Raw genomic sequence first — 20,722 nt, forward strand, 5'->3', positions numbered from 1 at the left:
GCGCTGTTACCCCCCGCGTGCGCCCGGAGTTTTCCGTGCGCTTGGTTGGGTTAAAAATGGGACGGCTCCGTTCAGAAGGCTTTGGAGCAGGGGAGCTCATGTGGCTTTCCAGGCGATCTTCATGTAGCGAGTTCCCTGGTGGCTCCTCCTTAATGACCGATATTGAGCTTTTGCTGCTTCAGGGCTGGTGATGTTCCACTGCATTATCGAATCCAATCCACTCTCGAGTAAGAAACAAGGCTTTTTCACGTAGATTTAATAGACAGAAGTCACAAAAACGGATTCTTGGAGGAGAAAGGGTTCAGAGAGGGGTGCTTGTGCGTGCATGTGAGGGGCCGTGGATCTGAGCTGTGTGTCGCAGCCTCAGCAGCCGTCCCAGCCCGGCGTTTCTGCCCGCTTTGGCAAGCGGCAGCAGCGGAGGGCAGCCAAAGGCGCTGCGGTTCGGGTGACCTTGCAGTGAAATCGCCTGTAGGACCCCAGCAAGAAGCAATTCCTGCCGTCCAGCTTAGCTTAGACACCAGCGCACGAATGTCTTCACTTCCGTGTATCTTATCTGTGGCTTTCTGTTATCGAGTTAGGTATTTAACCTTTCCATCGAGTCGGGCATGAAGTCTTGGAGCCTCTGCCCTTGCTCAGGTGCCTTGTGACGGGGAAGCTGCCGCGAGCCGGTCCCGGCGATGCTTGGTGTGCCTGGGATGCTGCTGGCAGCGGTGGCACGCAGCCGTCCCCAGGCTCCACGACGTGGTGCCAAGCAAAGCTGCATTGCAAAAAAAAAAAAAAAATCAAATGATCAATGAACTCAGTGCACCTCGGCTGGTTTTTTCCCCCCGTCTCTCCAGTTTGCACCCACAGCTTGGGCGGAAAATCTGAGATGCCGTGAGCCCCGGCGGGTGTCCCAGGAGGAGGTAAACGCGGTCTGGGTGCTGCCCTGCCTCGTGTGCTGGTCCTGCACCCGCCAACGAAGCCAGGTGCGGCCACCCCACAGCTGGAGCCTCTGCTGCTTGTTCCCCTGCAGCTTCCCCGGCCCCGCTGCTGCGGGTCGCATCCTGCCCGCCTGCTCGGGTTCCCGCTCCGTGCCGTCTTTACAGAGGTGAAGTAAAGACACCTCGAGTACTGCGTTCAGTTTTGGGCCCCTCGCTACAAGAAGGACGTGGAGGTGCTCGAGCGAGTCCAGAGAAGGGCAACGAAGCTGGTGAGGGGCCTGGAGAACAAGGCTTACGAGGAGCGGCTGAGGGAGCTGGGCTTGTTCAGCCTGGAGAAGAGGAGGCTCAGGGGTGACCTTATTGCACTCTACAGGTCCCTGAAGGGAGGCTGTAGCGAGGTGGGGGTTGGTCTGTTCTCCCACGTGCCTGGGGACAGGACGAGGGGGAATGGGCTAAAGTTGCACCAGGGGAGGTTTAGGTTGGATATGAGGAAGAACTTCTTTACTGAACGGGTTGTGAGGCACTGGAAAGGGCTGCCCAGGGAAGTGGTGGAGTCACCATCCCTGGAGGTCTTTAAAAGCCGTTTAGATGTAGAGCTCAGGGATATGGTTTAGTGGAGGGCTTGGTTGTGTTAGGTCAGAGGTTGGACTGGGTGATCTTGGAGGTCTCTTCCAACCTAGATGATTCTGTGATTCTGTGACGGTGTGGGTGCCTGGGAGTTGTCGCTGCCCTTCAGATTTACATTTTTTTTAAGAAATAAAACGGACTGGAGAAAAGAAAAGCATGGAAGCGTGTTTGGTGAGGGTCCTGGCTCGGCTCTGCGCTCCCTCCGTGGTGCTGGTGGGGCAGGCGCGATCCTGGTGTGCCTTGTTTTGGGGGCATTAACGAAGCTTTAACACAGCACGTACATTGGGTGTCTGAGGCGGTGGCTCTCCGTGCCCACCGGCTGCCGGCTCTGCCAGAGGCTCACATCCCGCATCCAAGGGCAGAATGTTTGTTTTGAGCAGCCGCTCCCATTTCTAGGCTGGGGCAGCAGCGTAAATGAGAACTGCGGCGGCGAAGTCTGCCTGTTTGTGCGCGACCGGGAGCCCTGCTCCATGTGACTTCTGCTATTCCAGCGCTGGCTAGCTCAGAAAAAAAAAAAAGAGACAATTACCCTTCTGTGGGCGTGCATTTTGAATGCAGAACACTTGCGGGGCTCTTGCTCCGTGTATGCGACGTTTTGTGGCGTTGGCTCTTTCCCGTGTCAGACGAAAACAAGAACAGAATTCTCTCTGCTCTGTTGTGGGTAGCCCTTCTGCCATTTGCAGGGTTTGCTGAATGTCGGAGGGAAGACGCTGCTTCTACTGACACAGCAGAAAATCACTTGCAGAAACCAGAGCATCACTTAGGAAGTCTTTCAAGGCGTTAGCTGCTCTTCCTATTTCAGGGCAGATGAACCCGACACGGGTTAATTTTTGAGTACTGTTCCGCACACGTGAGTGCCGTCGTTTTGATTTTTGTTTTTTTCAGAGGTTTGTCATTCAGGCATCGGTCAAAGCCTTGCCTTTTACATGAAATGACTCCATCTGTTTGAGTCGTAGCCAGCCACTTAAAGAAAATCCTTCGGTGTGATGATTCATGTTGAGCCTGAGGACAGCTTTCCATATCCAGCCCTGCAGCTCACTCCCCTGCACCACTCCCCCCTCTCCCTGCCTCTGGAAATGGGCAGGAAGCCCAAAGCACCTTAACTCCTTGTTACTTAAACCTATTTCCATTAAGTGATTCTTGGAGAAAATCTTACCTGAAAGCCTTGATTGACACGGGCTTGTGTACTGGATCTTAAACGGGCTTACCAAGCATGTAACTTCACCTTCTTTCAAGCTGCTTTTGTGCGAACGTTCCCACCTCTCCCAGCCCCATCGCTGCAGCGCGATGTCTCCAGCTGCAGCACTTAGGTACGTGCCTGCTCCTTTCTGTGAGCATCTGGCTTGTCCAACATGCCCTGGTGCCCCTCCTCTCGCTCCTGAACGAGCTGTCCTCTTGCATCAACATCCAGCTTCCCTCGGCAGGAGGAGTTCTGGTTATCCGTGCAGGTAATCCTCCCGTGTCGTGGCTGCCAAAGCTGCATCGATTTTTCAGTGTCCTCAGCGGAGGGAAAGCTTTCGTAACCCGGCCGGGTTGTCATGGCACAGCCCTGCCGTAATTCCCCCGGTTTGCGCGTTGTTTCCAGGCCTGCTCTGGTGATGTTAAACGCTGAAACCCAACGCCCGGCCAGGCTGGGAACAGGTAAGCCCCGAGCAGATGAAGCCGCTCTGCAAATGGACTCGCTTGCTCTGCCTGCCGCCTTGTGCTTGAGCGAGTGAGCTGTGCGCGGGGACTGCGGCGCTCTTCCGCGATGAATTCAAGGAGAACGGCTTGGTTAAGCCTTCTGGTGGCTGTACGAAGAACTCCTGAAAGTGCTCGGCTCTTCTTGCTGGAATACCGAGTGTCTATGGCCTTCCTTCCCTCTCTCTGCGGGCAGCAGCGGCGTGTTTGCTGCCTCCTCCTTGCTCCCTGCAGGAGCTGGTGGCCGAGTGATGGAAGCAGTGCGGTCCTCCGGGCTCCCTCCTCTTCCCATCCTTCCCCCAGCTCAGAGCGATGGGATCCGACCGCTTCTCAGCGACCCAGCTCCTAGGGATGATAAAATGCATGGAAGACTTCGGTTTCCTGAGCGCTGCCGTGCGTGCAAAGACTCCGGTAGAAATTCCCCGAAGCTTTTAGTGGTGATGGGTGCATCGAGGAACGGCGGCAAGACTTCAGCACCGGGAAGGTCGCCTCTGCGGTCTTGTAGCACCGACTCTCAAATCTTGTAGAACCAACGCAGTGCTCCCCGCTAATCAGAGGGCGTTGCTGCCGCTCAGCGCTACTCGGTGAATCCACCCTAGGAATCCTCTCGTTATTCGCTCTGATGTTGCGGCGTTCCTCAAAATCACTTTCATCTCCTTGTCCGCTCGTTACCAGCCATCTGCACCCAGAGCACTTGGCTGCGTTAAATGCTTGCCTTACATAATGGAAACTTTTTGCCCCCTCCCTTTGGAGCTTTCTAGGAGGATTTTTCCTGCTCCGAGCAGCTCTGATGTAGGTGTTCGCGTTTCTCAACTCGTCAAACTAGCGTATAAAGTAATCCTCCTGTTCTGGGGCTTGCTTACTGGAGAAATATTTGGTTTTGCTGAAATTTATTAGGCTTGGGAGGAAACTGTGTAATCTCCCTCCCATTTTTAGAGACTGAAAACAAAATTTCTACGAAAACCCATCCTGGCGGAGCCTTCCCTCCCATAAGCTTTGTTTTTTGTGTTGGTTTTATTTGATGGCGTAGAGATTGCCTGGAGGAAAGTGAGTTTGATGCTTATTGTCTGGAGATGGGGGATTTTGGTCAGACAGGAAATACGGGGACGTGCCTGTGCCTGTCCGGGCTGCCCTTGAGAACTGCTGACCTGGTACAAACGGGAGCGTTAATTGGAGTAATGGAGCTCCCGCGCCTCTCACTTCGTTTCTGAGAGTATCTCGTCCACAAGCACCTCGCTCTGCTTATCGAGCTGATGCCCGCTCAGATAAAGGAGGCTCTGAGAACTCGCGCTTATCGACGTAGCGGGGCTTACGCTGCTGTCTTCCCCGGTGCAGCGGAGCAAGTGGGCAGCACCCCTCCTCTTTGCAAAGAGCAGCAGGTGCCTGATTTCCTCCAGGATTATCGTCTCTGCCGTACCCGCAGTCGGTTTCTGACACGCATGGGGGCAGAGAGCTGTGCAGAAAAGGGGCTCCTCTTGCCTCCCAGAAAGGCTGTAGAGAATGTAAGAAAAACAAGGAATTACCTTGCTTCAATGAAAAAAAGGAGCACATCTTTGTAACTGCCCCTTAGCTCAGCGCTGGCTGGTGCCAGCTTTAAACTCCTGGCATTATTGCAGGAGATCGCACGATAATTTAATAGGGAAAACTTCCGTTTGTACCAAGATCTGCCTTTTTTAGGTTAAAACACCCCACCGCTGCTAGCGTTTGCTGTAATGCCGTAGCCCTTGACCGAGGCACTGGAGTACGGCGGCTGCATGGTTCCTTCTCCGGTCTGCTCTGGCTATGCTCACATAAAAGCATCGTCGTGTGTCTCCCAGAGCCGGGAGTCCTCGAGGTCTGGGGAGGGGAAGACGCGTAATAGCTTGGCTTTCAGACCGCGTGGCCCTTTGGACCCTTGGAGGCTGTGTAGTCATCTTGCAGCCGTTGCTCTTTGTTTCTGACACAATTAGTTTGGTGTTGGCTTTTGTTGTGAAACGCTTGGCTTCAGAGTTGTTGAATGCATTTGAAAAAGGACCGCGTGTTTCAGGCTTCCTTCCCACACGTCCAAGTAACGTTGATGTGAGGCAGGGGAGCGGTGTCCTGAAGCAGCGAGGCTCGGGTTCGGCCCCGTAAGTCGCCGTGATGGCCAACGAGCCTCTTCGTAGCGTGATCGTGCATCGGGCCTCGGCCCAGATTTGCCGGCAGCCCGACAGCATTCCTTGCAGCAGATTTTGGAAGCCTCAAGAGAAGGAGAATCTGCGTTCTTCTCTGTTTTGTGTGAACCTCTTTAGATTTTCGTCTAGCGTTAAGGGCTGGAAGATGACAGCAATGCAAACTATTTTCATGTGCTGCCTTTGCTCGTAGATTGCTCGGCTGAATGTTGCCGCAGCTTAATTTTTTGGCTCTTGTCCTGGCTTCTAGGCATGTGAGCGTGACATGCTTTGCTTTTGCTTGGAAAGAAATTAAAAGCATCGATCCTTCGCTCTTACTGAAACGTGGAACTCTTGTACGGTCGCGTCTGTAAGGTACGTCGTGCTCCATTCGCCCCTTCGTCCCCAACAGCCTGGAAAAAGCCCTCCTGAACCAAGCACATCTTCAAAACTCTTCTGATCAGATCAGATTGATTGGCTTTTTTTTTAATTTAGAGAAACTGGGGAGGGTTGGGGGTACCGATGGGAGCTCTGCCTCTTCTCCTAGGTGCTTCAACGCTGCCACTCACAACATTGTCTAAAAATATCCCATCTTCGAGGAGAATCCCTTCTTGCAAATCGGAGCCCGATATTAAATAACGCTGTGTTGCTTGCAGGGGATCCACGTTAAAGCAACAGGCCAATGCTCAGGGCTAAAGTGGGTGCGGGTGAATGCACGACTTGCCTTTACTCCTCTTCTAACTGCTAAATCCCTGGGTATTTCCTACAAGCTTTACCCAGGATACAAATAAAATTAGTCTGAAGGTGAGATCCTTCAAAAAACTCAGCAAGGGCTTGGACTGGAAGCTTGGACTGCAAGGGAGCTCGCTCAGGAGGTGGAACCAGGCTTCTTCTGGGCCAAAACGTTTGCCGGGTGCTTTGGCATGGAGTAAACATTATCTCCTCTTTTTCAAACGTCCCGAAGTAGGGAGTGTGCCTTGGCTGAACCTGGTTGAAAGGGGTGGGCAAAAGCTATCCAAGCAAAACAAATTTCTGGTGGAGCTGCCAACAGCGTGTGACTTAAACCACTTTTTTTTTTGGGGGGGGAATGGCAGGGGGAGCAAATACGTTGTGCCCGCAGCCGCTCGGTTCCCAGGGTGGCTCCGAGAAACGCGGGTGGAATGGCAGGATAACAGCCTCTTGTCTTTGAACCGTTACAGATAAGAGAGGACTGAATTATTTCAGTCCGGAAGATGCTCCTCGGTGTCTTCGCACCCCTTTTTGTTCCTGTGCCTTCCCTTTCCACCTCGTGCTCTGTGTTTTGTACTCCCCTGACGATGGCACGGGATGCGGCGGGCAGCGGAGCCGCGTCCCTGCGAACCCGGCGCGATGCGGGCACCCGTCCTCGGGGGGGTGGCAGCCTTTGGGAGGCTGGGAGAGCCCGCTGCTTCAGAGGGGTACCGCTCGCAGGGCTTGCTTGAGGGAGGGAGAAGGGATCGGCGAGCCTGGAACCGTGCCTGTGGCAGCGAGGGGAGCTTCCCCCAGCGGCTGCGCTCCGTCCTCCCCAGGTTTGGTGCCGCGGCCACCTCCGGCGTGGCCTCAGCTCCCTGCCCTCCTCCGGCGCTGGAGGCAGGGCCTCCCCTGTTTGCATTAACAACAGGGAGCAGCGGCAAACCTGCCACGTCTGCGTGATACCGACCCGCATTGTCCTTGACGAGGGAAGATCCTTCCCGCCGTTCACCTTGCCAGCAAGAAAGCTGTTGGTTTGTTTTTTTTTTCAGGAGCAGCTGAGTTGTCTGAAAGCAGCGCCCAGCGCAGTGACGCCAGAGGAGAATGCACTTTGTGGACGGGAAGTGCTGCTTAATTGCTTAAGACGGCAATTTATTCTTTCAGGCTGTGGAATTCGTCTACTTGAGAACCAGAAACGTGGCTGTGAACTCGTTATTCTGGGCTCCTTCTGGCTGCCTCGATGCAGCGGAAAGCATCTCGCGTTTGCCGAGTGAAACGATGAATCTCTGCGTCTAAATGAGATGAAATTAATTCTTTATCTTTTTTATATAGCGTCAGAAGCCGTCTGCCTCTTCGCAGGCTTGTGTTAATCATGAGCAGCTTAATGAGCTGGAGTGCTGTAGCCACAGGGGGATGTGTGAACAGACCCACAAAGAGCTGGGAGGCTGGCGGAGAGTTCAGGTAGCGCTGGGGTCAGGAACGGGCTGCAGGAACCCGGAGCCACAGGAAAAAAGAAAAGCAACTGGCAGAAAGTTCACCAAACAGCAGCGGATCGGGCTGCTGGAAAGGGAAAATAGTCCTGTTCTCCCCTGCGCGTGTTTACACACAACCTTTTTTAGCTGTTTGCGTGGTTTTTTCAACTCTAGGGAATTCTGGACAGCTCGTATGGGATTTCCGGTGACCTATGAAAACCTTGAAAGACGTCTGAGCGTCCTACAGCGTGTGCGCGCGCACGGCGGGCGGAATACCAGGAACTTCTTAAAGAGTTTGTGTTCACTGTTATCCCAGCAGCTTACTCTTGAGGCCCTTGCCCCGATCGCCTTACAGAAATAGGTCGGTGCCAGAAGGAGGGGAGCCGAAGTCTCTTGAGAACGTAATTTATTAGCGCAGCCTTGGGGAAGGGCAGGAAGCGAGGTGTTCGAAATGGGTAAAAGCAGGCGTATTTTGAGGATTTGAATACAAAATCTTAGTGTGCGTGGATGCTTCCTCAGCACAGCCGCGGCACCGCAAGTTACCACCTGTTTTATTCCTTCACGTCCACAATTTGATCGCGTTCTCTTCACGTCCATAACTTCATTGCTCGGAGGGAGTTCTGCGGGACTGTGGCTGTGTTCCTGTGCTTTAGAAGATCAGAGGAGAGCTGATGAGGGAGCTGTGCTCCTTGTGGAAGGTTTCATTCCTGTCTGTTAGGGGTTGCTTTACATTTTCAGCGGTGAGGTTTAACATCTCTTCTGAAACTTGTCAGGACTTTGGGGGGAAGAGTAAGGAAAATGTTTCAACGTGGCTGAAGTCTTGGCGTGTTCGGGAGCCTGCTGGAGGAGTTCTGTTGTCTCCTGGGACGTTTTGGCAAGCGTTCCTTATTTGTAACTCGCAGCTTTCAGAAACGCAGAGGTTTCCCTTCGGTTTCCCTTTGCCATCGCTTTCGGTAAGCGCCGCTGTCGGATCCAGCGTGGTGCAAAGCGCAGCCCTGCCGTAGCTCGCTGTGTTTGCCCCTCGGCTGAGCCACCTGCCGTTTCACCTCGTCTCTAACCGGAGTCGAAGCCGGACCTGTGAGCCCCCGCACCTGGAAGTACAAAAATCCCAGCCGAGCTTCCCCAGAGCTCCCCTAGCAAGTGGTGCCTCTGCGTCAATTGGCTTTTAGCAGCGTTTTACACGCGGGCCTGGAGATCGTTTGCCCGGGTCTGAGAAATTCTTGGGAATTTGCAGTCTCTCCAGGAAGCCGCTGGTATTTGGTGCCGTCCGGAAATCCCGGTGGGAGCCGAGTGCAGCCTTTAGTAGGGAGGACTCCTAGAAGCTGCTCTGCGTGCGGCGTGTTTGGAGTAGGTGCTGTTTGACTGGTGGTCCAATTCAGAACACAGCAGAAGGTAGAATCAACTAAGCCCTCTTTTACTGTCTTATTGGCAGACGTGTCCTTTCCTACAGCTTTTGGATGCTGGATTGTGTAGCTCCAAGTGTCGGAGCGCGTTACCGTGCTCCTGGGGACACTGCAGCGTGTAACGCAGCCTTCAGCTCCTGCACTGCAAGGATTCCGTCTGACTTTTACACCTTGCCGTGGCAAAAGCGTGGAGCTGCTTTAGAAGCAGATTTGAAATCTGAAACTCCTCGATGAGCAGAGGACAGCCTGTGAGCTTTGCTGCAAGTGGAATTCAGGGGTTGCGGATTCTTATTAAACCGAACTGACTGCAGCTACCAGCTTGTCTAGGGCTTCATTTATAACACAGAACGCTTCTTGCAGCTCCTCTGTGAATTCTGGTTGTATCTCAAGGGATGTAAATCATGAGTTCTTCGTCTTCTTGTGAAGGTCAAAGAAGTCTGGAGCACTGTGTATCATTCTGGCTGGCTTGGAGGGGAAAAGATTTTCTCTAAGCCGCTAACTACTGCTTTTTCCCCGCTCTGTGGGCCTTAATCTCTTCTTTCTTCCCCACCTCCTCCCCTCCAGATTGGAGCCTGAAGTGTTTGGTGGTGTACTTGGAACCAGGTAGGCTTCATCTGCAGAGCGTAGCTGAACATCCTCTTGTAACTCGTCCCCGGTGAACCTGGAGCATCTCTGCTGGTTGTGTAACTGTGTTTATACCGCGCTGAGAAAGCGCAGGCAGCTGTTGGGATGAGAAAGCAGCGAGCGTGGTGGCATCTGGAGCATCAGTCACCGTGTTGTCACCTTCCTTTGGCCTCGTGACGCTGGGTGAGGCTCACGTGGCCGCCTCTGCTGCCCTCGGTGCCAGTTCCTCCGGTCGTAGCAGGCGTCTCTGAAAATACGTGCCAGCGTTTTCCGTCTTGTGGTGAGGAGCGGTATTCCTTTGTTGCTGTTCAGAGAGAAGGGAAGCCAGCCAAGTTCAGTGCTGCTACCCGGCACAACGTTCCTCCTTGCTCAGAATCTGTACGTACTTCAAAACATCACCTAAACTGCGGCTCTGATCTTTATTGCGATCACTGAGCCGTGTGCCAGGTAGGAGCACGTTCTGCTAAAATTGTCTATTTTCCGAATCCCTTTTCTATTACTGCTCCGGTGCTTTTGAAGGAACTAGTTTTGTTGTTTGTTTTCCGCCTCCTCTTGGGAGACATACCAATGAAAAATGATCCAGTCGTTGCTCTGCTCAGTCTCAGGTGCCATCTCTGCCAAATATGTGCCCGAACTTTGGGGAAAAAGGCGCTTGGAGGCTGGACCTTTCTTAAATTCCTGGGAGACCGAGGCAACGATGGCAACGAAATGTTTTCTGGAGGGCGTTCAGCTGGGTTTGATGATTTACCCATTGCCTTGCCTGGGAATCACCGAATCTGCTGCCGTCGGTGGTTGCGAAAGCCCGGGGTGTTCTGTGCGTGGGAATTTGTGGGAGGAGGCTGTCAGTGGAGCAGTTTCGTGAAGTTTTTATTACAGGTCCTTGGAGACAGAATTCCTGGAAGGTGTAACAAAACACCCGGTCCCTCTGCAGCAGTTGAGTTTCCATGGGGGGGGTTGTGCGTGTGTATCCGTCCTCCCCAGCTCCCTTTTTTTTTACGACGGGAGTTTCCCACGCAGCTGGGAAGTACGCGGGGTGCTGGGCCGCTGGAATGCGGTGGCGATGCCTTTAGGTTTAACAGCCCCCTTCCCCAACACCCAAACCTCCGAAGAATTCACAGCACGGAGTAGACTCCTTGATGTCGGCGCTACGACGGGGGTTGTCTCCGACTTCTCTCCTCCTGAAGAAGAAAGAAGGGAAGGTCGCTACAGCTGAGGATGCTCGGTCCAAACACGCTCTTGCTGCCAGCTCCTCGCACAGCTGAGCGCGCGGCTTTCCCGTTGTGCTTCCAGGTGACGCCTTTTCATTTACCACCTTGCAGTCCAAACTCGTGGCCTGTTCGGTCATTGGCACAACGTGGGTACGTCTATGAAATCGTCAGGTTTTGGCTTCTTTTGTCCTTCCTTTCCGGTCGTGATGGCTTTCTCGTGTGCCGCAAACAGCGCAGCCGAGCGTACCAAAAGCCATTTCTTTGAGCCAGTGTCGGAAAGGAAAGCCTGTGGACGTGGGGTTAATGTCGGGGGTGATCAGAAGAGGGTTTCCTCCCCGAACTTGGGGCTGGAGGCCCTTGGAGCCCAATTAATGCAAAGAGCAGGGAACTGCAGAGCAGCAGCGAGCCCGTCCCGGTGCTGCTCCCCTCCTCTGGCGCTCGTGCTGCTCTCCGAGAGTGTCGTGAACTCCGTGGCTTGCGCTCTTGTAGGAAAGCCTCTCAAGTGAGTCTTAAATCAAGCGTACGTGGCTAATGTAAAACACCCCTTAAACTTGCAGCGTGTGATTTCTGGGTGGAAGAGCGTGCCCGTGCATACGGCGTGAATTTGTCTTCTGCAGGAAGCACCAAGCACGTGATTTGGACGCTGCCATTGGGAAGATGACTTCATACAGCTGAAAGTGCTTGCGATCATTCTGAAAATTGCTTTTATTTCCTGCTCGGGCCTTGCCAAAATACCCTGAAGGGATGTGTTTGCTTTCCCCAGCAGGAATGGAAGCTGTTGGGCAGAGCCAGCCCCCTGCTGCTTCTGCCGCAGTTACCCTGTGCACACGGGGGCTTCAGAAAGCCGAGTGAATAGGTGGAAAAACAAATAAAAATAACTCGGCAACTCGGGGGAAAGCGGCTGGCAGCATGCTGTGGAAGGAAAACCTTTGTGGGAGTCTTTTCATTCCCTTATTAGACCTCAGAGAACCTGGATGGGAAAGAGACTTCACGGTATCCGCGTTCGTCCTGTTGGGAAAAGACCGAACTTCACAGCTCTTCTCTAAAGCACCCGAGTCTCTTTGTTGTGTAGGGGATTGTGCCTGCCTAGTCCGGTGAGCACCTGGGTTAGGTCTGCCTCTCATGGTGCGGTACGTAAGAAAGCGTATAGGAGCTGCCGTGTCTTTTACCGCTGCACGCCCTTTCCTCCTTTCCAGGAAAATTGGTGTCAGGGCCTCGGTTAGAATCGCAGCCGTGGTTTGTAGCCTCAGCGCCTGCTTGTTTTGGTTGTAATTGTAAATATTTGAGCATCCTCTTGTTCTCATTAGGCGAAGGATGGCTCCCTCTGTCAGCGGTAAGGCTTGAGTTACGGATTTGGGATTCGGAAGTGAAACGTTTGTGTTCGGATTTCTCTCACGCCCAGCTTGCAGCCTGCCAGCTGCCCCGTGCACGGCTGTGCCCCGCTGCATTTTCGATTCGGGATGAAGTCTCTGCTTTGGGATGGGAGAGGGCAGGCGGCAGGCACCGTGCGTCAGGGAACGCCGTTCGTGCTCTGCCCTGCTCGATCTGTGCTGACTTGTAGAAGGGTGTGAGCGGTCCGGGCTCCACCAGGCAGCTCCGCGGAACGTCAGCCCTTCAAGTTGGCGTGGCGATGTGCAGGGACTGCTGTGTTCTTAAGTATAATCCTCCTCTAGAACGGATTAATAAGCAGAAGCATTGGGCAATCGCACACATCTGCCTCTCGCCTTCCTGGCACAGAGAAATTCTGCTGCTGCTGTTCCGAGAAAGCTCAGCCTCTGTTCGAGAGGTGCCTGCGGTGCACGCGTCGCTCCTTGCGCGGTGCGTGGCACCGGCAGGGCTCCAAGCCGCCTTCCTGGGCGCTGCCTGAGAACCGGGTGTGCGCTGAGAGGGTCCGTAACCGGCAGGACGCTCGTCAGCTAAAACAGGGCTCACGGTCTCTGTGGAAGGGTATTTTAAGTTGAAAATCAGCCCTGTTGTTCGGGGAGTGTCGATGCACGCCAGCAAAGCCTTTAGTGTGTGTAGTACGTACCGCAACGTGGTGTGAGGGCTGACGGGAGGTCACGGGGCAGCGTCTCCCTGGGTTTGCTCTTAGGACTCACTCTCCGGCCGTTGTACTGGTACACCGAGGTGAGTTACGGGCTGCACGGTGCCGTCTGTTATTCGGGGAGCTCTGCAGCCACTGCGCATGTTGCAGGCTGTGCTCAGCCTCCCTGCCTTCTCCACCCGCAGCCGGGGCGGCGCTGGCGTTCATCCCCGCCACGAAACACGCGGGAGGAGGGCGGGGAGGTGTCACTGCCCAAGCGGCCTGCGCTCCCTCGCCCCAACGCTCCCAGCATCTGGAGACCGAGAAACCGCAGCAGGAAGGATGAGAGCTGCAGCCCAGCCAGGCTGTGCGTTGGGAGGAAGAATAACGTGAAGTCGCGGGAGCTTCGTCTTCCCTTCTGACGTGCGAGTACCACGTGATGTGCTACGAGATCTGAAAGAAGATAAACTTCTGGTTAAAGAATAAACACAATTCCAGAAATTCCCTAAAAGCTTTTTCAGGTACGGGGACTGAGAGCTGGGCTCAGCTACTCCGTTAAAGAAAACCTTACTGCAGCTCGCCATCAAGCCGCGGTGCTGTTTGGCCAAGCTCGGCAATTCCTTGTCTGAATCTCATTTTGAAACTTGTTACACATGTAAATATTTATGTAAATATCAAATATTTATATATTATATTCCTGCTTAAACCTGCTAGAGCCTTTCCAGCCTTCTGTAGGGCATTTTTTTTTTCCCCAGAAGTTTCTCGGGGTTGGTGTGTGGTGTCTGAGCGCGGAGGTCAGAGAAACTTCATCGGCCGTGGAGTTGAGGTTCTTCGAGATCTGCAGGTATCCGAGAGGAAGAAAAAGGGCTTTCAGGATGGTCTGCTGCCATGCAGTAACATTTTGGGTGGTGTTGATCTAGTTTTAGGGTTGGGACTCGGCTTTCTGGGTTTCTGGACCACGTCTACAAAAAGCAGCCACCCGTGTAGCTGTGTACCGGCAGGCAGAGGCAAATTCAGAATGATCTCTGGAAAGGATCCAAGCCGGTTAATGGGGACGTGATTCTAGAATCTCTTCTGGAGCCAAGTCTGCTCTCCTTGGGCTTGGTGAGAACGCTTAGCGCGTGTAGCATTTCCATCCTGGAAGCACCCCACAAACACAACTCACCTAGCAGTGAAGCCAAAAACTTTCTCCTAGCTAGCGTTTGAGGTTTGAGAGCAGGCTGCTGGCTGCGCTGCTCCCGGCAGGCTCCTGCCCGGCTGTAGCGTTCCGTCGACTGCGAGCAAGTTGCAGGAGGGGCTGCCAAAGGGGCCAAAAATCCCAGATGAGGGTTTGATGGTCCTGGGTGGCGTAGGAGAACTCGAGATGCTTTTGGATGTGACCCGCGTTACTGATGCGAGCAGAAACCCAGCGACCACGTCGTTGCCTCTGCTCCGGGGGAGCGCCAAATGGGTTCACCTGGCGAGCCGCCGCGTCTTCACCTGGGCGCTGGCGGGGCCGATGGCACCGGTGGTGATCCGAGCCAGCTCCTCTGCCACCCTGCTCTGCTCAGGGACCGTACGCGGCTGCTTTCCTGGCATAAAACCTTGCAGGAAGGGTGAAGCTGCCCTACCTGCGTTGCCCTCCCACTGGTGACGACTTAATCTCAGCCAGCCCAAGGACTGAACGCGGGAAGCAAAGCGGACGAAGTAAACGTAATTAACTCCGCGAGCACCTCTGGGGAGAGCTCCGGAGGCTGCCCCGCTCTTCTGTGCGTGGGGAAGGGACGGCGTCGGGACGCTGCCCTTCCTGGGAAGGGAGGACCCGACGTGGGTGCAAGTCCTTGAGAAACGTTCCTGGCTCCCTCGGCATTGCAGCAGAGCTTGAAAAACCTTCAGCTTTGTGCTCTTGCTAGCTGGGTTGTTGTTGCTTCCTTCGGTTCGCTTAGCAGAACAGGTGGCCTCATTCTTCGGTGCCTTGGCAGATTTCCTCTGAAGCCTTATTTCAGGGAGTTGAAAGAGGAAGAGGGCACGGGGCGCTTTTTGAAGCCTCATTCAGCACGGGCCGTATTCCCACCAGCGTTGTGAAGCCCGGAATAGCTGCTCCAGGATTCTTGGCTGCTTCTGAAGCAATTACGGTTCCTCGATCTTGAAGTGGGGGACGTTGTCCTACAAAAGAAGAATGTGGCGAGGAGAAGCATTGAAATGGAGAACGGAGGATCGGAGGCTTTATTTGCTGCCCCGGGATTTGCCCGCTTTGTCTCAAGACACGCCGAGGTTTTGCAGGAGCTTGCGAAGGCGTGGAAGGACGCAAATAAACGGGGCCAGCGCTCTTCATCGCTGAGTAGGGGGTGGCTGAACGGAACCGCTGCATAATGAGGTTTGTCAGCTGTTAACCCTCTCCTGCCCCCCACCTTTTTGTCCTACTTTCTGTACCTTTGAGCCGAGCCTGCCCCGAAGCGCCTGGGGAGCGGATGTAGGAAGGCTCGCTGCCGAAACAGATAACGCTTTTTTGGGTTTTGTGTGTTTTTTGTAATAACAGCTGAAAGTGGGCGCAGCCTGTTCCTTTCCTGCTACGTGAAATGATGAGCGAGGTGCTTAATTTTAGTTTTTTTTTTTTAAAGGAAGAAGCTCCCTGTTGGGAAGGGAAGGGGAAAGCGAAGGGGCAGGAGGGAGCTGCCTGCTTGCCCCTCGCTGCCCGTCCGGGCTGAGCCCCAGGCAGGATGCGAGCGACCTCTGCCTCGGGTGCTCGTTGTTTGTTCTGGTTTCCAAAATCCTCTTGGCTCACGTTTCCCGCGTGTTTACTCTTGTCTAAAAGTTCAAACCCTGTCATCTCCTTCCTCTCCTGGGGGATATCCTGGGGAAGCTGGGGCTGCCTCGAGAAGCTCTTCCCAGCGAAGCTGTCCCCTACAGCCGCCTCCCAGGACGAGCAGTGAATTGCTGCTCTTGGCCGACGGCTTCAGCCCGGGGTGAAGGATCTGCGCGGTGCTGGTGGTGGCTGCTGCGTGTGCGTGGGCCCAGCTGACCGCCGGGTGTAGGAAGCGAGCAGCAGCAGCCCTCTGGCACGCCGCGGCCGTGTTGCCGGTAGGCACGGCCACGGGGGAATCGGATCCTCCGGTGAGTCGGAGCTGGGACGCTTTTTCAGTTGTTTGCTCCTTTTCTTGGTTCATTTGGTTTTGACTGCGACGTGGGGAGGACGCCTGCTGCTCCGGTGCAGCACCAGGATTGTTCGTTAGGAGCGGCTGCAGGAAGAAACGCTTCTCCAAGCCCGCGCCTCCCTCTTCTCTGGCTGCATGTTGAAATCTCCCTGCCGAGACCCCCTGGAGCAGATCAGACACCCCCAGGTTACGTGACCTCGGTCTCTTAAGAGACGTTTCCAGGAAGATCTTGTAAAGCAATCAGCTGCAGGGCTGCTTGCTCCTGACCGTCTCTGGCTTAGAGCGGTTATTTCGGTAGCAGCCCTGCGTGCCGCCAGATGCGGGGATGGTGAGTGCTGAGCTCCGCACCTTTGGGGGCAGAATTGAATGGAAACGAGAAAGAAATCCTTGGATGAAAGCCTCCGTGGATGATGCCATGAAATGATCCAAGCGCTTGGCTCGCTCTCCCAGGAATACCACATCAAAGCTAGCGCGGCCGAATGTTTTAATGCTTCTTGTACTTGCTGGGACCCAAAATACTTTCGGCTTGACTGCTCCCTCCGTGAGCACGCGGCACGGGCAGCGCTGCCTGATGTTCCCGTCACCGCTCCTACGAGGCAGAGGAGCGCCGTGTCCCGGGAGCAGACGAGGCTGAGACGAACGCAGCGGCGCCGTGCGTCGGGACAGGAGCTGCTGCAGGGAGACAAAAGGATTGGGAGGGAACGGCGGTGCAGGAAAGCAAGCTCAGAGAAATGATGTCAAAACCATTCTTTTTGGTGTTTTCCCCTTGTATACTTAAATTATAAGGCCCGATGGGATCGCTCACATCACAGAGAAGGAAGGAGTTGCAGGAGTGGCGACTTACTCGTTTCTCCCGGCTTGTTTTGATCTCTTGGCCATCAGATCTTGTTCCTCCCCCGCCTGTTGGGTTGGGGAGCCGTGTGGTGGGAGGGGATCTTGTCGTCCCGTGCCACCTGAGCAGAGCTGGGGGTTGGAATCGAGATGCGGTGCCTGTTGGCAGCTGCTGTTACCACTGAGACTCGACTTGCTCTTGCTGGTGGGTGGATCGCTGGTTACTTCTTCTAACAGAGCGGTCTTCGTCCTGAACGATCAGAAAGTCCTCCAAAAGCGTCTTTTCACCTGGTTTTAAAAAGCCAGAATTACAGAATTGGGATTTCTGTCCTTTTGTTTCTGCTCAGTCGGGGTAGAAGCTCCAAACGTGCTCAGCCTTCACCCGCTGCTGGTGCAGCAAGCCGTCCTCTGTCAGCGCCGCGTCCTGCCGCGTTTCGTTCCTTCAGCCGAGGTTTATTTAGATTCCTGTTTCTGCAGAGATCTCTCAGAATGCCTCCTGTTTCAGCTGCTAATCAGCCGGGATGGGGTTCGTCTCCTGCGTGTAGGAACCCTTCTGATAGCTTAGCAAGAGTTACCTTTAAACAATTAAACATTAAAAAGAGATTATGTAGATATTTTTTTACATACATGGAGCTTTAGACCCGTAAAAACAACCCTTTCGAGAACTAAAGGGCTGAGTTACCGAAGCCGTGTGGCAGTTGTGCCATGCTCGCTGCGAGGGGATCTCTTTGGGTTAGGGCAGGAGATGAGGTGAAGCGCTGAGGCCTCCCTGTCTGACCGGGGGGCTCACGGCGCCGCCCTCGCTTCCTGCTCCGCACGCAGCTCGCGGTCGGCTCGTGAGGTTAGCACGCAGTTACATCGACACCAGCGGGATTCTGCTGGCGATGGAGGGTGGCGTGCCCGAAATCTGTGCCGTCCTTCAGGCCGTGATGCCGAGCGCCCTTTGGCTCCGTTCCCGGGAAGGCGTTGACACCTCCGAGCTTGAGATCCTGCGAGGTGAGCGGTGCCCTGTGCTCAGAGGTGTGGTTTGATTTTATTTTTTTTCCTGTCCCCCCCCCCCCCCCAGCATGAAGTAAAACGGGCTTCCTGCCTCATCTCCGCCGCTCGTCAACTCCGGAGCACGGGGCCGTGAACCCAAACGGGGATTTCATTGAAGAATTCTTCAGTTGTTTCTCTCTCGGCTGCGATGCCGTTGCCCTCTTCCCCCTGCCTCCCCTTTCGCGCTGCCATCTGTCTTCCATTTGCTTTCCCGTTTCTCTGACCTATTTCTGAAACGCGTTCGCGCAGCCTCTTGATGCGATGGCTGCGCACGAGTGTTTGAATTGTGCCCAGACTTATTTCCTCTTCCTTCTTGCCCGCGTTGTCAGGCCTGGCAGCTGCCCTTGAGGATCGCCGGGGATCTTGGATCTCGTATAAAGCTCTGAATTTGCAAGGATTGGGTTGAGCCTGGGCCGTACCGAGAATTTCCCAGCAGCAACAAGACGGGATCCGAGGGCAGTGGAGGCGCTGGAGCTTGGATTTGTCCCTCCGAGCCCCGGGGTGGGGTTGGGGCTGCGAGTTGCTGGAGCTGCGCTTTCACAAAGAGGAACTTTCCTCACGCAGCGGCGGACGGGGACTTGATTGTCCCAGAAATGCCTGGCGCGAAGGTGTGGTGGTTTTACCGTGCTAGGCAGTTGAACACCACAACCGCTCTCTCACTCCCCCTCCTCAGATGAGGAGGGGAAGAAGTAAAGGAAAGAACAACTCACGGGTTGAGATAAGGATGATTTAATTAAAGAGGGGAAAAAAATATATATATATATATATATAATTAAGGAAATATTATTAATTAAACAATTCAACTAAAGGGAAAAAAAAGGGAAAGGGGAAGAGGAAGGGGGAAAGGGAATAACTAAACAAAACAAGTAAAGGCTGTGTGGAAATGCAGAGGAAAGAAATTACTCTCTACTTCCCACAAATGAGCGATGCTTGACCACGTCCTTGAAGCAGGGCCTCAACGCACGTAGCCGGTGTTCGGGAGGAGGACAGACGTTTTCGCAACGAGAGCCCACCCCTCCCCTCTTCTTCCTTTTTCCACCTTTTATTGCTGAGTGTGACATCATATGGTATGGAATATCCCTCTGGTTGGTTTAGGTCAGCTGCCCTGCTGATGTTTCTTTCTCACTTTTTTGCCCACCCCCTAGGAGGGTCAGAGAGAGTCCTGATGCTGTGCCAGCACTGCTCAGCAGCAGACACAACACCGGTGTGATACCACTGCTGTTCTAGCTACAGGTGCAGAGCGCAGCACTGTATGGGCTGCTGCAGGGAAAGTTAACATCCCAGCCAGACCCAGTACAGAAGGGGAGCGCTGAGGCGCTGTCAGCAGGCCAGGTTCCCCAATCCACACCTGTCGGCCGGCCGCAGCAGCCAGCCCCGTGCCGCCGGGCTCTCGCCTTTCTCACGTCGGGATTAGGGCTCGCATCTGCTGCAGTTGGCGTCAGGCTCTGCGGAAGCCCAGCAGCAGCCTCCGGGAGCGGTAAGCTTTGAGCACGCCACAGTGCCGCCGTCCTCTTGTACCCAGAAGAACGGTAAATAGCCCCAAAAGCCCCAAACTTCCCTACGAGTGTACCTGGTAAAGGAGGGAGCTGGGCACAGCCGGTGAGCTCTGGTACAGGACCCTAGGTCCCACCGAGCATCCCATCCGGCAGGGAGGGAGTGCTGCTGAGCCACCTCGTGCCATGTCTGAATCCTTGGGAAAAGCTCAGCGCAATCAGGGCCGGACGGGGGCATGCACGTAGGGGAAGAATGCGGAGTGGCTGGATTTGTTCAGGAGAGCGCGTGCTGTCTTCCACGCGTTCCTCCTTGGGGTAGAAAATGAAAAATAAAAACGGAAGAGGGAGGAGGGCACAGGGCTTCCAGCATCCTGTCTGCCGTGGGGGAGAGATCTGCCCTGCACGTCGTGGGTCTGGGGTTAAGGATCTCCGTTCCCTTGCTTCCAAATTGGGTCATTTCATTTCTTCTTCCCCATAACTGAATGTTACGCGGGCAGAGGTCGGCCGTGAAGGGACGGCAGGATTTTGAGAACTGCCTGGGCTTTCTCGCCCCGCTGCCTGGGGGCTTTCTCCGTAAACGCATCCATGAAATGTTGCCGCTTCCGCTGACCCCAGTTCCTGGGCAGGAGCTGGCGAGGTGCTGTGGGTACATATTCAAGATGACTGAAGGAGAGGGATGGCTGTAGCCTTTTTTTTTGAGACATTGAGGAAAGAAGACGGAGCGCAAGGAGACAAAAACTGAGCACGGCGTGTCCGTGGGCTCCTGCCCCCCACCTCGGCCATGCTGCAGGCACCAGGATTCGGCCGTCGGTCGGGATTCTGTCGTGGGACACCTGCAGTGTCCTGCTCCAGAAGGAACGGCGTTCCTGGGGGAAATAGTAAAAAGCTTCAAATGCGAGGGCCCCCATAATACAAGGCCCCCATAATTCACCACAGTCAGCTTCTTGCCCTTACTTCGTGCGTTTGCTTTTATTCCTGGTCAGCCGTGGATCTCCCCCTACCTGGAGTTAATCCCGTGTGTCTCCTCGGTTATTGTTCTCTCCCTAAACCTTCGGGGCTGACGCCTTCTGGCTCCGCAGAGGAAACGTGGCCGCGCAGTTGTGGCTTCATGGAGCTGGATCTGCGCTACCCCCATTTCACCCCCCGAAGCCTGGCCCGGGAGTTGCTTCTCCAGCCAGGTGAGTTCTCCACGAGCGCTCGAAGCGCTCAGAAATCACCTCGCTTGCTTCTGCGCCCTTCAGAGCAGCCCAGGACGAAAGCAAGTTAAAGGTTTGGTGCCTGCAGACCGGGATGTGTGCGAGTAGCTGAAATAAAAAACGTTACAAACTTGTGTTAGGCACTAAACTAAAACCTCTCCAGGCTTTTCTTGGTGGCGTTGTCTTACGAAAAGCCGCAGCAAGGTTGGGAGAAACGTCAGAGGACTCCGCTT

The 20,722-nt window shown here is 54.5% G+C and overlaps 1 protein-coding gene across 4 annotated transcripts in view; it reads left to right on the forward strand.

The window, feature by feature from the left end:
* KANSL1 (KAT8 regulatory NSL complex subunit 1) overlaps window positions 1–20,722 on the forward strand; it is a 95,094-nt gene that overhangs the window by 29,852 nt on the left and 44,520 nt on the right. The window lies entirely within an intron of this gene.

Source organism: Oxyura jamaicensis, chromosome 27 (genome assembly GCF_011077185.1).
Source record: "Oxyura jamaicensis isolate SHBP4307 breed ruddy duck chromosome 27, BPBGC_Ojam_1.0, whole genome shotgun sequence".
Taxonomy (NCBI): Eukaryota; Metazoa; Chordata; class Aves; order Anseriformes; family Anatidae; genus Oxyura; species Oxyura jamaicensis.